Raw genomic sequence first — 17517 nt, 5'->3', positions numbered from 1 at the left:
AGCTTTCCTTTTAGTTTTCATAGGGAGCTTTCCTTTTAGTTTTCATAGGGAGCTTTTCTTTTATTTTTCATAGGGAGTTTTTTCCCTTGGAGAATTCGTAGTACACTTAGTAGAGAGCTCACTTTACATTTTAGCATTGTTGTTTTTAATTCAAGGGAATTTGGGAGGAAAATTGATCTCTCTTCTTCCTTGTTCTTGCTTGAATACTCTTTACTTTTCTTGCTTCGGATCTTGGGTGGAGAATTGAAGAACTTCTGTTTCAATCTCACCTTGGGATCTTGTTTAATTTTACTGCACAATTGAATTTCCGTTTTGGTTAATTGCTTCTTCATCTACTTTCTCTGCAATCTTCATTTCCTTTGCAATTGTTCTTGGTGGATCTAGGAAGGCATTGAGATCTAGACTTGGTTATCTAGTCTCTTGGGTCCTGAGATCTGAATTCCAATTTTACATTCTCTGTTTAATGCTTTTCAATCTCATTTACATTTCTGTTTTTAGATCCGATTCAATCCAAGTTATCTTCTACTTCTCTGTTTGTTGCAATTTACTTTTCCTTGTTTAATTTCTGCAAATCCAATTCCCAATTCCCTTTATAATTCAAGCCATTTACATTTCTTGCAATTTAAGATTCTGCAATTTACATTTCTTGTGTTCTAAGTTTCTGCCATTTAATTTCTTGTTCTTTAAGATTCAACACTTTAAATTTCAGTTCTCTTTAATTTCATGCAATTTACCCATTCCCTTTACTTTCCATGCAATTTAAATTCTGTTAATCACAAATCTCTCAACCAAATCTTGATTCGCTTGACTAAACCAACCACTAAACTAAAATTGCTCAATCCTTCAATCTCTGTGGGATCGACCTCACTCCAGTGAGTTATTATTACTTGATGCGACCCGGTGCACTTGCCGGTGAGTTTTGTGTCGGATCGTTTTCTGCACATCAAGTTTTTGGCGCCGTTGCCGGGGATTGATTAGATTGACAATGATTAAGTGAAGTGGAGATCTAGATCAAGCACTTTTTCTTTAATTTTTTATTAACCCACAAACTGTTTGAATTTTTGCTTAAGCTAACTAAAACTTCATTCTAGCAGTAGATTGAAGTATCACTGGTTTGTGCATTTCTTATGTTCTGCTTGTATGTCAGGTACAAGGAGAACCACACCCACCTTTCATGAACAAGACGAAAGAACTTTAGGAGGTTAAGAAGAGCTGAAAGGGGGAAAAATATTGTTGGAGAAGAGGAATCCGAAGAAGAATTCCAAGAAATGGAGGAACATTCAACCAATCCACCAGGTGGAGCAGACAACAACAATAACAACCCATCCCAGAGGAGAGTTTTGGCCTCCTATACTTTTGCAAATCCCAGACACTGTGCAAGCAGCATCTTAGCTCCAAATGTCAATGCAAACAATTTTGAACTAAAGCCACAACTCATCACTTTGGTTCAAAACAATTGCTCTTTTGGTGGAGGACCACTTGAAGACCCCAACCAACACTTGTCCACTTTCTTGAGGATTTGTAACATTGTCAAAACTAATGGTGTGCCTCCTGACAGCTACAAGCTATTGCTATTCCCATTTTCTCTCAGGGACAAGGCCACTCAATGGTTGGAATCTTTTTCAAGAGACAGCATCAACAATTGGGATGATTTGGTAACCAAGTTCCTTGCCAAATTTTACCCACCTCAAAGGATCATAAGGTTGAAGACAGAGGTACAAACATTTACACAAATGGAGGCTGAACCCATCCATGAGGCATGGGAGAGATACAAGGCTCTAATCAGGAAATGTCCTCCTGAAATGTTCATTGAGTGGGATAAGCTGCAGAATTTCTATGAGGGCTTAACATTGAAATCCCAGGAAGCTTTGGATCATTCAGTCGGAGGTTCTTTGCAACTCATGAAAACTGCAGAGGAGGCTCAAAATCTCATTGATATGGTGGCTAACAACCAATATTTCTTTGCTCATCAAAGAAACCGCCAACCATCACAAAGGAGAGGAGTAATGGAGCTAGAAGGAGTGGATTCAATCTTGGCTCAAAACAAAATAATGTAGCAGCAAATTCAACAACAATTTGAGCAAATGACTAAGAGGATTGATAGTCTCCAAGTTACAGCAGTTAACACTAACCAACCATCAAACACATGGGGGCAGAATGAAGAAATTCAAGAGGAACAACAGCAAGAACAAGTCCAGTACATGCATTCTAGTCCAAATGAAGTCTATGGTGATACTTACAACCCCTCATGGAAGAATCACCCCAACCTCAGATGGGGAGATAGTCACAACCAAACCAACAAACATGGCAGAGGAACTCAAACCAAAATAATTCAAGAAACAATCAAAACTACAACCAGCAGCAAACTAACCAAAACACTTACAGAAAACCTCAAAACAACCACTCCAACCTCAACCAGTACCAATCCAATAACCAACCCACCAACCAAAATGCCTACCATCCACCACTCACATCTCACAACCCACCACAAGCACCACCTGAATCCCAAAGACTCACTAACTTGGAGACCTTGATAGACAAAATGTTGAAACACCAGGAAATGACAACCAAAAACCATGAAGCTTCCATGAAGAGCCTAGAGAGGCAGATCGGGCAAATCTCCAAGTAAATTTCTACTGAGAGACCTTCAAGCTCACTGCCCAGTGACACAATCCCAAATCCTAAGGAGAAATGCAAGGCAATACAATTAAGGAGCGGGGGAACATTGATGAGCAACAATGACACTACAAAGAAGCAAGCAGGAAGCAGCAAGAGGCCAACAGAAGAGGAGGAGCAAACAAAGGCAGATGAAGCCAAGGATCAAGAAGTGATGCCAAGCAAGAGCACTGAGAAACTCAAAGAGAAGGACAACCAACCACACAGTTTAAAAGAAGTGACTCAGGGATAGCAGCAAGTAGAAAAGAGCATCACACCTCCACTGCCATATCCCCAGAGGTTCAACAAAGAAACTAAGGACCAACATTTTCACAAATTCTTGGAGATCTTCAAGAAGCTGGAGATCAATATTCCCTTGGCTGAAGCACTTGAGCAAATGCCTCTGTATGCCAAGTTCTTGAAGGAGCTTATCAATAAGAAAAGAAGTTGGGATGAGAAAGAAACTATACTGCTTACTGAGGAATGCATGGCCTTGATTCAAAAAGGGCTTCCTCCTAAGCTTGAGGACCCAGGGAGCTTCTTGTTGCCTTGCACCATTGGGGAATTGACCATCACTAAAGCAATGTGTGATATAGGAGCAAGTATTAACTTAATACCGTCTTTCTTGGTGAGAAAACTACGTATAGAGGAAGTTAAACCGGTACAGATGTCTCTAGAACTGGTAGATAAGTCAATGGTATACCCCAGGGGTGTGATTGAAAATCTTTTGGTCAAGGTGGACAATTTCATATACCCTGCTGATTTTGTGGTTCTAGATTCAGATGAGGATGATGGTGACTCTATTATATTGGGAAGGCCATTCTTGGCCACTGCTAGGGCTATCATAGACGTGGAGGAAGGAGAATTAACTCTCAGAATGCATGATAAGAGTGTCACTCTGAAGGTGTTACCAGAAGCACAGTTTAGTAATGAGAAGAGAGACTATATGGAACTTGACAAGGAAGAATCACAGTTAAAGGAAGAGAGTGACAAGGTGATTCACAGCAACATCCCAAGGCAAAAGATTGTGCAGACTGATGAAGAAGTCCAAGAGAATATTGGAGTATTAGCCACTGAGAAGAGAGATTCCCAAGGTAAGCCTATGGCTAGAGAAGAAAGATCAACAAAAGAAAGGATGAAACGCAGAAACAAAACAAAAAGGGGTTGGAAGAACAGGAAGATTCCAACAGAGGGGCTTTCCAAAGGTGACAAAGTGCAACTGATATATCAACAGCTAGGAGCAAGCCAACAGACTGATGACTATTACACTGTCAGCAACATACTCTCATTAGAGCACGCTGAAATTGAACACCAGAGAACAAAGAGGAGGATCACAGTCAGGGGAGACAAGTTGAGGCACTACAAGCACCAACCACCATAAAAGAAAGCCCCAATGTCAAGCTAGTGACAATAAAAGAGCGCTTGTTGGGAGGCAACCCAACCTGAGGTAGTTTTCTTTTCATAGCTTTTTCAATAAAAATGTTGAATAATTGATATGTATTGCAAGGAGCTAAGTTTGGTGTTGCACACCAAAAACAACTTAAGGGAGAATGTAGGATTTTAAGTTTGGTGTTCCACCAAAACCTCATTCAAAAGCACATTCTAACTTCCTGCACATTGCTAGTTCCAAGTAATCAAACAGATTATTCAACCAATTAACTGCTTTTTAGTCTTAACTTCATAACCTTTAGCAAGGACACAAGATTTTGCCTAGAGTTAACTTGTTGTATCAAGAGAAGTGGCAAGAAATTAAGTTTGGTGTCCCCACACCAAATTAAATCCACAAGCCACACTCAATTCATGCATACTAACTGGTCACCTAAGGGCTTGAGAAGCAAGCAACTTTTGAGAATTGTGCAGGGAATTTACCACCATTTGAGGACACTATGTATCATAACTCAAAAGGGCACAATAGAAGGAAGGACAAATGAATTGCAAATCAATAGGTCGTATTTACACTTAACTCTTGCTGTAGAAAAATGATTTGACTTGTGTTTTGTTAAAGTGTTCATCCAATACAAGTAGAATCACTCTTAAAATAAGTAAACTAGTTTAAGTGTGTGCTTGTGTGTTTACTTCCACTTGACTAAAAGCATGTTCTGTCCCCTGCATCTTTAATTCAATAAAAGAAATGTTTGAAGGTGAAGTGAAATAGTTCTCTGTTAGATAGAAGTATAATAAAAGTAAGTGGTGGTATGTGTGTGTGATTGTATAATAGCTCACTTTTAGTGAATAAAAAAAAACTAGGATATCTCCTTCTAAGTATAAAGTGGCCTACTGTCTATCAATCTCAATCAAATAAAAATCCTTGGTTAGAAAGAAAAACAAAAAGAAAGAAAAAAAAGGGGAGAAACAGAAATAGCCAAAGAATGGCAACAGAACAAAAGAAAAAAAGAAATAAAGCTAGACACCAATAGCTTGAACCTTAGAATATATGCCTGTGGTGTCTTTGTACTAGGATCTGCTTGGATTATTAAGTTCTTTGGAGTGCATCAACACTTGGTGACTTGGGTTAACTAACCCGGGATCATCAACTGAAAATCCACTATCAAGAGCAACCTAACTACAAAGCATTTAGTAACCCAAAGAGGTGCTGGGCATCAATGTTCTAAGAAGGAATGTAAGCCAAGTGTCTATAGTGAATAATGTGTCAAGCATAAAGAAAGAAAAGAGCTTGTTACACATGACACTGAACTAAAGCTTATGAAGAAAAATAATAGTCAAGGATAAAGGAATAATGAGAGGTCATAGCAGTTGGTGGACGAAATTGTGATCCATATTCTTTAAGTTGTACTCATTGTAAAATTATGGAATTTGAAATTGGCACGAGTGAACACAACTCCGTTCAACTAACCAGCAAGTGTACTGGGTCGTCCAAGTAATAAACCTTACGCGAGTAAGGGTCGATCCCACAGAGATTGTTGGTATGAAGCAAGCTATGGTCACTTATGCAGATTCATTGGTGGGAATTTCAGATAAGCATATGGAGATACTGTATGGCTCAAGGACGCCTGCTCTCCTACTGCTTCAACTCAATCCTTCTTATTCCTTTCCATGGCAAGCTGTGTATAGGGGTTCATCGTTCGATGATGGCTACTTTTAATCCTCTCGGGAAAATGGTCCTCTGCGGCTGTCACTCGCATGGCTAATCGTCTGGAGGCATCACCTGGCCGAAGGCTACATCCCATCCTCGCAGTGAAAACTACGCTCACGCGCTCTGTCACAGCACGGCTAATCACTGGTTGGTTCCCGCTCCTACTGGAATAGAATTCCTTGATTCTTTTGCGTCTGTCACTAACGCCCAGCATTTGCAAGTCTGAAGCACGTCATAGTCATTCATTACCGGAATCCTACTCGGAATACCACAGACAAGGTTAGACTTTCCGGATTCCCAGGATCCTACTCGGAATACCACAGACAAGGTGAGACTTTCCGGATCCTCATGAATGCCGCCATCTATCTAGCTTATACCACGAAGATTCTGTTGGGGAATCTAAGAGATACACATTCAAGCTCTGTTGCATGTAGAACGGCAGTGGTTGTCAATCACACGCGTTCATAGGTGAGAATGATGATGAGCGTCACATAATCATCACATTCATCATGTTCTTGGGTGCGAATGAATATCTTGGAATAAGAATAAGAGAGAATTGAATGAAAGAAAATAGAATTGCATTAATACTTGAGGTACAGCAGAGCTCCACACCCTTAATCTATGGTGTGCAGAAACTCCACCGTTGAAAATACTTAAGTAAAAGGTTCAGGCATGGCCGATTGGCCAGCCCCCAAAAACGTGATCAATAGCCTCTTAGGATGAAGAATAAAACAAAACTGAGACCAAAGATGTCTAATACATTAGTAAATCATCCTATTTATAATAAACTAGCTCCTAGGGTTTACATGAGTAAGTAATTGATGCATAAATCTACTTCCGGGGCCCACTTGGTGTATGCTTGGGCTGAGCTTGATCAATCCACGAGCTGAGGCTTCTCTTGGAGTTGAACTCCGAGTTATGACGTGTTTTGGGCGTTCAACTCCGGATCATGACATTTTTCTGGCGTTTAACTCCAGACAGCAGCATGAACTTGGCGTTCAACGCCAAGTTACGTCGTTAATTTCCGAATAAAGTATGGACTATTATATATTGCTGGAAAGTTCTGGATGTCTACTTTCCAACGCCGTTGAGAGCGCGCCAATTGGAGTTCTGTAGCTCCAGAAATGCTATTTCTAGTGCAGGGAGGTCAGATTCCAACAGCATCAGCAGTCCTTTTGTCAGCCTTTTTCAGAGTTTTGCTCAAATCCCTCAATTTCAGTCAGAATTTACCTGAAATTACAGAAAAACACACAAACTCATAGTAAAGTCCAGAAATGTGAATTTAACATAAAAACTAATGAAAAACATCCCTAAAAGTAGCTTGAACTTACTAAAAACTACCTAAAAACAATGCCAAAAAGCGTATAAATTATCCGCTCATCACAACACCAAACTTAAATTGTTGCTTGTCCCCAAGCAACTGAAAATCAATTAGGATAAAAAGAAGAGAATATACTATAAATTCCAAAATATCACTGAATATTAATTATAATTAGATGAGCGGGACTTGTAGCTTTTTGCTTCTGAACAGTTTTGGCATCTCACTTTTTCCTTTGAAGTTTAGAATGATTGGCTTCTCTAGGAACTTAGAATTTCGGATAGTGCTATTGATTCTCCTAGTTAAGTATGTTGATTCTTGAACACAGCTACTTATGAGTCTTGGCCGTGGCCCTAAGCATTTTGTTTTCCAGTATTACCACCGGATACATAAATGCCACAGACACATGACTGGGTGAACCTTTTCAGATTGTGACTCAGCTTTGCTAGAGTCCCCAGTTAGTAGTGTCCAGAGCTCTTAAGCACACTCTTTTGCTTTGGATCACGACTTTAACCACTCAGTCTCAAGCTTTTCACTTAGACCTTCATGACACAAGCATATGGTTAGGGACAGTTTGATTTAGCCGCTTAGGCCTGGATTTAACTTCCTTGGGCCCTCCTATCCATTGATGCTCAAAGCCTTGGATCCTTTTTACCCTTGCCTTTTGGTTTTAAGGGCTCGTAGCTTTTTCTATTGCTCCTTCTCTCTTTTTTTTTTTTCATTCACTGCTTTTTCTTGCTTCAAGAATCAATTTCATGATTTTTCAGATCATCAATAACATTTCTCTTTGTTCATCATTCTTTCAAGAGCCAACAGTTTTAACATTCATAAACAACAAGATCAAAAGACATATGCACTGTTCAAGCATTCATTCAGAAAACAAAAAGTATTGTCACCACATCAATATAATTAAACTAAATTCAAGAGCTATTTTCGAAATTTATGTACTTCTTGTTCTTTTGAATTAAAACATTTTTCATTTAAGAGAAGTGAAGGATTAATGGATTTTATTCATAGCTTTAAGGCATGGTTACATACTAATGATCATGAAATAAAGACACAAAACATAGATAAACATAACATTAAAAACCGAAAACAGAAAGAAGTAAAGAACAAGGAATGAATCCACCTTTAGTGGCGTCTTCTTCTTGAAGGACCAATGATGTTCTTTAGCTCTTCTATGTCCCTTCCTTGCCTTTGTTGCTCCTCCCTCATTGCTCTTTGATCTTCTCTTATTTCTTAGAGAATGACGGAGTGCTCATGATGTTCCACCCTTAATTGTTCCACATTGTGGCTCAAACCTTCTAAAGAAGTGTTGAGTTGCTCCCAATAGTTGTTTGGAGGAAAGTGCATCCCTTGAGGCATCTCAGGGATTTCTTGATGATGAGCATCCTCATGCACCTCTTGAGAACCGTGAGGGGCTTCTCTTGCTTGCTCCATCCTCTTCTTGGTGATGGGCTTATCCTCCTCAATGGAGATGTCTCCTTCTATGATAACTCCAGCTGAGTAACATAGATGGCAAATAAGGTGAGGAAAAGCTAACCGTGCCATGGGTGAAGGCTTGTCGGCTATTTTGTAGATTTCATTGGAGATGACCTCATGAACTTCTACTTCCTCTCCAATCATGATGCCATGAATCATGATGGCCCGATCCACAGTAACTTCAGATCGGTTGCTAGTAGGAATGATGGAGCGTTGAATGAACTCCAACCATCCTCTAGCTATAGGCTTGAGGTCCAGTCTTCTTAGTTGGACTGGCTTGCCTTTGGAGTCTCTCTTCCATTGAGCTCCTTCCACACAAATGTCCATAAGGACTTGGTCCAACCTTTGATCAAAGTTGACCCTTCTAGTGTAGGGGCGTTCATCACCTTGCATCATGGGCAAGTGGAATGCCAACCTTACATTTTCCGGACTGAAATCCAAGTATTTCCCCCGAACCATTGTGAGATAATTCTTTGGACTCGGGTTCATACCTTGATCATGGTTCCTAGTGATCCATGCATTGGCATAGAACTCTTGAACCATTAAGATTCCGACTTGTTGTATGGGGTTGGTTAAGACTTCCCAACCTCTTCTTCGGACTTCATGTCGGATCTCCGGATACTCATTTTTCTTGAGCTTGAAAGGGACCTCAGGGATCACCTTCTTCTTTGCCACAACATCATAGAAGTGGTCTTGATGGCTCTTGGAGATGAATCTTTCCATCTCCCATGACTCGGAGGTGGAAGCTTTTGTCTTCCCTTTTCCTTTTCTAGAGGATACTCCGGCCTTAGGTGTCATTGGTAATGGAAAAACAAAAAAAAGCTTATGCTTTTACCACACCAAACTTAAAATATTGCTCGCCCTCGAGCAAGAGAAGAAAGAAGAGAAGAAGAAGAAGAAGAAAATATGGTAGAGAAAGGAGAGAGATGGTTTGAATTTTTGAAGGTAGGTGGGGTTTATGGGGAAGAGTGGATGGATGTGAGTGGTGAATGGGGTAATTGGGAAGAGGAATTGAGGTGATTGGTGAAAGGTGTTGGGAAGTGTGACATGGGGAAGAGTGAAATAGGATTAGGAGAGTGTGATTAGGATTAAAAGGTAAGGTGGGAATATGGTAGGTGGGGATCCTGTGGGGTCCACAGATCCTGAGGTGATCCTGTGGGGTCCACAGATCCTGAGGTGTCAAGGAATTCCATCCCTGCACCAAATAGGCATGTAAAATGCCTTTGTGCATAATTCTGGCGTTTAAACGCCCATTGGTGCACATTCTGGGCGTTCAACGCCCATGTAAAGCATGTTTCTGGCGTTGAACGCCAGTTTCATGCTTGTTACTGGCGTTCAGCGCCAGTTTTTCCTCTCTGGGCACATTCCTGGCGTTCAGCGCCAGAATGTTGCTTATTTCTGGCGTTCAGCGCCAGAATGGTGCTCTGTTCTGGCGTTGAACGCCAGCCAGATGCACCTTACTGGCGTTGAACGCCAGCCTGTGCGTCCTCCAGGGTGAAAATTTTTTCTTCTGCTGTTTTTGATTCTGTTTTTAATTTTTATGATTCTTTCGTGACTCCTCATGATCATGTACCTAATAAAACACAAAATAACAATAAAATAAAATTAGATAAATAAAATTGGGTTGCCTCCCAACAAGCGCTTCTTTAATGTCAATAGCTTGACAGTGGCTCTCATGGAGCCACAAGGTGATCAGGTCATGTTGTATAGTTGTCCACACCAAACTTAGAGTTTGGGTATGGGATCTTAACACCAAACTTAGAGTTTGGTTGTAGCCTCACAACACCAAACTTAGAGTTTGACTGTGAGGGCTCTTCTTGACCCTGAACTGAGAGAAGCTCTTCATGCTTACTCTCTTCTGTCACAGAGGGATGGCCTTGTGCCTTAAACACAAGGTATTCCCCATTCAATTGAAGGACTAATTCTCCTCTGTTGACATCTATCACAGCTTCTGCTGTGGCTAGGAAAGGTCTTCCTAGGATGATGCATTCATCCTCTTCCTTCCTAGTGTCTAGGATTATGAAATTAGCAGGGATGTAAAGGCCTTCAACCTTTACTAGCACGTCCTCTACTATTCCATAAGCTTGTCTCAATGACTTGTCTGCCAGTTGTAATGAGAACAAGGCAGGTTGTACCTCAATGATCCCCAGCTTCTCCATTACAGAGAGTGGCATAAGATTTATCCCTGACCCCAGATCACACAGAGCTTTTTCAAAGGTCATGGTGCCTATGGTACAAGGTAATAAGAACTTGCCAGGATCTTGTTTCTTTTGAGGTAGAATTTTCTGAATCCAAGTATCCAGTTCACTAATGAGCAAGGGAGGTTCACTTTCCCAAGTCTCATTACCAAATAACTTGGCATTCAGCTTCATGATAGCTCCTAAGTATTGAGCAACTTGCTCTCCAGTCACATCTTCATCCTCTTCAGAGGAAGAATAGTCTTCAGAGCTCATAAATGGCAGAAGGAGATTTAATGGAATCTCTATGGTCTCTATGTGAGCCTCAGATTCCTTTGGATCCTCAATAGGAAACTCCTTCTTGCTTGAGGGACGTCCCAGGAGGTCTTTCTCACTAGGATTTTCGTCCTCCTCCTCCCTTGTGCATTCGGCCATATTGACTATGTCAATGGCTTTGCACTCTCCCTTTGGATTCTCTTCTGTATTGCTTGGGAGAATACTGGGAGGAGTTTCAATGACTTTCTTACTCAGCTGGCCCACTTGTGCCTCCAGATTTCTGATGGAGGATCTTGTTTCACTCATGAAACTAAAAGTGGCCTTTGACAGATCAGAGACTATATTGGCTAAATTAGAGGTGTTTTGTTCAGAATTCTCTGTCTGTTGCTGAGAAGATGATGGATATGGCTTGCTATTGCCCAGCCTGTTGCGTCCACCATTGTTAAAGCCTTGTTGAGGCTTTTGTTGATCCTTCCATGAGAAATTTGGATGATTTCTCCATGATGAGTTATAGGTGTTTCCATAAGGATCACCCATGTAATTAACCTCTGCCATGGCAGGGTTCTCAGGATCATAAGCTTCTTCAGAAGCTGCCTCTCTAGTATTGTTGGATGCATGTTGCCATCCATTCAGATTTTGAGAGATCATGTTGACATGTTGAGTCAACACTTTGTTCTGAGCCAATATAGCATTCAGAGCATCAATTTCAAGAACTCCTTTCTTCTGAGGTATCCCATTATTCACGAAATTCCTCTCAGAAGTGTACATGAATTGGTTATTTGCAACCATGTCAATGAGTTCTTGAGCCTCTTCAGGCGTTTTCTTCAGGTGAATAGATCCACCTGCAGAATGGTCCAATGACATTTTCGAAAATTCAGATAGACCATAATAGAATATATCTAATATGGTCCATTCTGAAAACATGTCAGATGGACATCTTTTGGTCAGCTGCTTGTATCTTTCCCAAGCTTCATAGAGGGATTCACCATCTTTTTGTTTGAAGGTTTGAACATCCACTCTCAGCTTGCTCAGCTTTTGAGGAGGAAAGAATTTATCCAAGAAGGCAGTGACCAGCTTATCCCAGGAGTCCAGGCTATCCTTGGGTTGTGAATCCAACCATACTCTAGCTCTGTCTCTTACAGCAAAAGGGAAAAGCATGAGTCTGTAGACTTCAGGATCTACTCCATTCGTCTTTACAGTCTCACAGATCTGCAAGAACTCAGTTAAGAACTGATAGGGATCTTCAGATGGAAGTCCATAAAACTTGCAGTTTTGTTGCATTAAGGCAACTAGCTGAGGTTTCAGCTCAAAGTTGTTGGCTCCAATGGCAGGAATAATTTAGAATAATTTAATTTAGCTTCTCTTAATTTTCTCTTAAGAGTCCTTTCAGGTTCTGGATCAATTTCAATAAGAGTGCCTTTATCCTTGTTCCTGCTCATATGAAAGAGAAGAAAACAAGAAAAGAAGAGGAATCCTCTATGTCACAGTATAGAGATTCCTTTATGTTAGTAGAAGAAGAAAGGGGTAGAAGAATGAAGAAGGAGATTCGGATTTTTGGATGAAGAGAGGTGAAGAGAAGTGTTAATAATTAAATAGAAGAAGAAAAGAGAAGGGAACTTTCGAAAATAATTTTGAAAAAGAGGTTAGTAATTTTCGAAAATTAGAGATAAATGTAATTGAAATTAAAACATGAAACAATTAGTTAATTAAAAAGAATTTTTGAAAAAGGGGTGAGATATTTTCGAAAATTAGAGAGGGAAAAGTAGTTAGGTGGTTTTGAAAAAGATAAGAGACAAACAAAAAGTTAGTTAGTTGATTGAAAAAGATTTGAAATCAAATTTTTTTTTTTTTTAAAAGATAAGAAGATAAGAAGTTAGATAAGATATTTTGAAATCAAATTTTGAAAAATATAAAATTTTGAAAAGGATAATATAAAAAGATAAGATAAAAGTTTTAAAAAAAAGATATTTTGAAAAAGGTTTAATTTTTAAAATGACTTAGCTAACAAGAAACTACAAGATAAGATTCTAGAATTTAAAGATTGAACCTTTCTTAACAAGAAAGTAACAAACTTCAACTTTTTGAACCAATCACATTAGTTGTTAGCTAATTTTCGAAAACATGATATAGAGATAAAAAAAGATTTTGAAAATATTTTGAAAAAAGATTTTTTTTGAAATTTTTCGAAAAATAGAAAAAAAATGAAAAAGATATGATTTTTGAAAAAGATTTTGAAAAGATAAGATTTTTAAAATTTGAAATTTTGACTTGACTTGTAAGAAACAACTAATTTTGAAAATTTTTGACCAAGTCAACCCAAAATTTCGAAAATTTGGAGGGAAATAAGGAAAAGATATTTTTTATTTTTGAATTTTTAATTATGAGAGAGAAAAACAACAAAAATACTCAATGCATGAAATTTTTAGATCAAAACAATGAATGCATGCAAGAATGCTATGAATGTCAAGATGAACACCAAGAACACTTTGAAGATCATGATGAACATCAAGAACATATTTTTGAAAAATTTTTTATGCAAAGAAAACATGCAAGACACCAAACTTAGAAATCTTTAATGCATGGAAAATATGAATGCCAAGATGCACATGAAAAACAACATAAGACACAAAACAAGAAATCATCAAGATCAAACAAGAGGACTTATCAAGAACAACTTGAAGATCATGAAGAACACTATGAATGCATGAATTTTTTCGAAAAATGCAAGAAAAGATTTTTAAAGCATGCAATTGACACCAAACTTAAAAATTGACTCAAGACTCAAACAAGAACACAAAATATTTTTGGTTTTTATGATTTTATGATTTTTTTGGATTTTTATTAATTTTTTTTCAAAAATAAAGTTTGTAAAAACGAAAAATAAAAGAAAAATTTTGAAAAAGATTTTTGAAAACAAAATTACCTAATCTGAGCAACAAGATGAACCGTCAGTTGTCCACACTCGAACAATCCCCGGCAACGGCGCCAAAAACTTGGTGTTGTTGCTGGATTAAAAATTTGGTACCATTGAGGGTTGGAAACAATTGTTTGAATTGTTGTTCGAAATTGATTGTTCCCCGGCAACGGCGCCAAAAACTTGGTGGACGAAATTGTGATCCATATTCTTTAAGTTGTACTCATTGTAAAATTATGGAATTTGAAATTGGCACGAGTGAACACAACTCCGTTCAACTAACCAGCAAGTGTACTGGGTCGTCCAAGTAATAAACCTTACGCGAGTAAGGGTCGATCCCACAGAGATTGTTGGTATGAAGCAAGCTATGGTCACTTATGCAGATTCATTGGTGGGAATTTCAGATAAGCATATGGAGATACTGTATGGCTCAAGGACGCCTGCTCTCCTACTGCTTCAACTCAATCCTTCTTATTCCTTTCCATGGCAAGCTGTGTATAGGGGTTCACCGTTCGATGATGGCTACTTTTAATCCTCTCGGGAAAATGGTCCTCTGCGGCTGTCACTCGCATGGCTAATCGTCTGGAGGCATCACCTGGCCGAAGGCTACATCCCATCCTCGCAGTGAAAACTACGCTCACGCGCTCTGTCACAGCACGGCTAATCACTGGTTGGTTCCCGCTCCTACTGGAATAGAATCCCTTGATTCTTTTGCGTCTGTCACTAACGCCCAGCATTTGCAAGTCTGAAGCACGTCACAGTCATTCATTACCGGAATCCTACTCGGAATACCACAGACAAGGTTAGACTTTCCGGATTCCCAGGATCCTACTCGGAATACCACAAACAAGGTGAGACTTTCCGGATCCTCATGAATGCCGCCATCTATCTAGCTTATACCACGAAGATTCTGTTGGGGAATCTAAGAGATACACATTCAAGCTCTGTTGCATGTAGAACGGCAGTGGTTGTCAATCACACGCGTTCATAGGTGAGAATGATGATGAGCGTCACATAATCATCACATTCATCATGTTCTTGGGTGCGAATGAATATCTTGGAATAAGAATAAGAGAGAATTGAATGAAAGAAAATAGAATTGCATTAATACTTGAGGTACAGCAGAGCTCCACACCCTTAATCTATGGTGTGCAGAAACTCCACCGTTGAAAATACATAAGTAAAAGGTTCAGGCATGGCCGAATGGCCAGCCCCCAAAAATATGATCAATAGCCTCTTAGGATGAAGAATAAAACAAAACTGAGACCAAAGATGTCTAATACATTAGTAAATCATCCTATTTATAATAAACTAGCTCTTAGGGTTTACATGAGTAAGTAATTGATGCATAAATCAACTTCCGGAGCCCACTTGGTGTATGCTTGGGCTGAGCTTAATCAATCCACGAGCTGAGGCTTCTCTTGGAGTTGAACTCCGAGTTATGACGTGTTTTGGGCGTTCAACTCCGGATCATGACGTTTTTCTGGCGTTTAACTCCAGACAGCAGCATGAACTTGGCGTTCAACGCCAAGTTACGTCGTCAATGTTCGAATAAAGTATGGACTATTATATATTGCTGGAAAGATCTGGATGTCTACTTTCCAACGCCGTTGAGAGCGCGCCAATTGGAGTTCTGTAGCTCCAGAAAATCCATTTCTAGTGCAGGGAGGTCAGATTCCAACAGCATCAGCAGTCCTTTTGTCAGCCTTTTTCAGAGTTTTGCTCAAATCCCTCAATTTCAGTCAGAATTTACCTGAAATTACAGAAAAACACACAAACTCATAGTAAAGTCCAGAAATGTGAATTTAACATAAAAACTAATGAAAAACATCCCTAAAAGTAGCTTGAACTTACTAAAAACTACCTAAAAACAATGCCAAAAAGCGTATAAATTATCTGCTCATCAGCAGTATGTTACTTGAAGCTTGAAGGAGACTTTCTAGGCTTAAGAGTCAATAAGAAGTGAGTGTTTGCATACCCACATAAAACCCCATGAACTACCAATAATACTCTGCTAGCATGAACATCCTCTTCCATTTCATTCTTTCTTCTCAATAAATCTTTTCTTGCTTGGGGACAAGAGAGTTTTAAGTTTGGTGTTGTGATGACAAGTCATCTTAGCTTAGTTTCACTAGCCTTTTTCTTTTGTTTTCAATTGAATTATGCACTTTCTTGAGTCATAAGCAAGCAAATTGGGTAGATTTTTATGTTTCCTTTGATTTAATCAACCATAGATGAATTAATGCAATTTCATGAGGTTTTATGCCATTATTATCATATATTATGAAAGAATGAATATCTCATGATTTTGAGCATAGCTTTGATGTGTTTGGTTGATTAATGATAGGTGAAGAAAGCTTGGAGAAAGGTTGAAGCAAGAAGGAATGGCTAGGAGGAAGAGAGAACAAAAAGTTTGAGCAAAAGTTTGCCTCAAACTTTAGCTCAAACTTTTGGAATAAGTGAAAACGAACCAGGGAGCAAAAAGCTTGAGCAAAAGTTTGCCTCAAACTTTTGCGCAAACTTTTGGGAGAAAAGCTTGAGCCAACGTTTGCCTCAAACTTTTTGGCAAACGTTGGCATCACAAATCAACACCCTGGAGGACAAAAGTTTGCGCCAACGTTTGCCTCAAACTTTTTGGCAAACGTTGGCGCCATCAACAACACACCCTGGAAAGCAAAAGTTTGCGCCAACGTTTGCCTCAAACTTTTTGGCAAACGTTGGCGCCATGAGTGTGCATAAGGGGGCCAACGTTTGAGCAATAGTTTGACCCCAAACTTTGGCTCAAACGTTGGTAGCAGCAAGGATAGGGTGGCTGATGTAAAAAGTTTGAGTAAAAGTTTGCCTCAAACTTTTACTCAAACTTTTACTCAAGCTTTCATGATTCCAAACCCGGTTCACTTTGGTTCTCTCCCCAACTCCAAGAGCAATCAACCAAGGCCTCTATCAACCCAATTCCATCAAGAGCAAAGGCCCAATTCAAGGCTTGAAGACCATTTGAAGAAAGTGTATAAATAGCTTAGGATTTAAGTTTTTAAGAGAGCTTTCCTTTTAGTTTTCATAGAGAGCTTTCCTTTTAGTTTTCATAGGGAGCTTTCCTTTTAGTTTTCATAGGGAGTTTTTTCCCTTGGAGAATTCGTAGTACACTTAGTAGAGAGCTCACTTTACATTTTAGCATTGTTGTTTTTAATTCAAGGGAATTTGGGAGGAGAATTGATCTCTCTTCTTCCTTGTTCTTGCTTGAATACTCTTTACTTTTCTTGCTTCGGATCTTGGGTGGAGAATTGAAGAACTTCTGTTTCAATCTCACCTTGGGATCTTGTTTAATTTTACTGCACAATTGAATTTCTGTTTCGGTTAATTGCTTCTTCATCTACTTTCTCTGCAATCTTCATTTCCTTTGCAATTGTTCTTGGTGGATCTAGGAAGGCATTGAGATCTAGACTTGGTTATCTAGTCTCTTGGGTCCTGAGATCTGAATTCCAATTTTACATTCTCTGTTTAATGCTTTTCAATCTCATTTACATTTCTGTTTTTAGATCCGATTCAATCCAAGTTATCTTCTACTTCTCTGTTTGTTGCAATTTACTTTTCCTTGTTTAAT

The sequence above is a fragment of the Arachis stenosperma genome, chromosome 9, assembly GCF_014773155.1.
Source record: "Arachis stenosperma cultivar V10309 chromosome 9, arast.V10309.gnm1.PFL2, whole genome shotgun sequence".
In the NCBI taxonomy this organism is placed as follows: Eukaryota; Viridiplantae; Streptophyta; class Magnoliopsida; order Fabales; family Fabaceae; genus Arachis; species Arachis stenosperma.
The sequence above is the reverse complement of the archived record's forward strand: the minus strand, read 5'-3'. Positions refer to the sequence as shown.